At 33.8% G+C, this 281-nt stretch overlaps 1 protein-coding gene across 2 annotated transcripts in view; it reads right to left on the bottom strand.

The window, feature by feature from the left end:
• TMTC2 (transmembrane O-mannosyltransferase targeting cadherins 2) overlaps positions 1 to 281 on the bottom strand; it is a 439,654-nt gene that overhangs the window by 170,037 nt on the left and 269,336 nt on the right. The gene's annotated exons all lie outside the window — the stretch shown is intronic.

Below are 281 nucleotides of genomic sequence, written 5' to 3'. Positions count from 1 at the left end.
ATAAAATATCTAGGAATAAACCAACCTAAGGAGACAAAAGACCTGTATGCAGAAAACTATAAGACACTGCTGAAAGAAATTAAAGATGATACCAACAGATTGAGAGATATATCAGTTCTTGGATTGGAAGAATAAATATTGTGAAAATGACTATACTACCCAAAGGAATCTACAGATTCAATGCAATCCCTATCAAACTACCACTGGCATTTTTCACCGAACTAGAACAAAAAATTGCACAATTTGTATGGAAACACAAAAGACCCCAAATAGCCAAAGCA

This window comes from Physeter macrocephalus, chromosome 6 (assembly GCF_002837175.3).
Source record: "Physeter macrocephalus isolate SW-GA chromosome 6, ASM283717v5, whole genome shotgun sequence".
Classification (NCBI taxonomy): domain Eukaryota; kingdom Metazoa; phylum Chordata; class Mammalia; order Artiodactyla; family Physeteridae; genus Physeter; species Physeter macrocephalus.
Note: the sequence above shows the minus strand (reverse complement) of the source record. Positions and strands in the feature narration are given on the sequence as shown.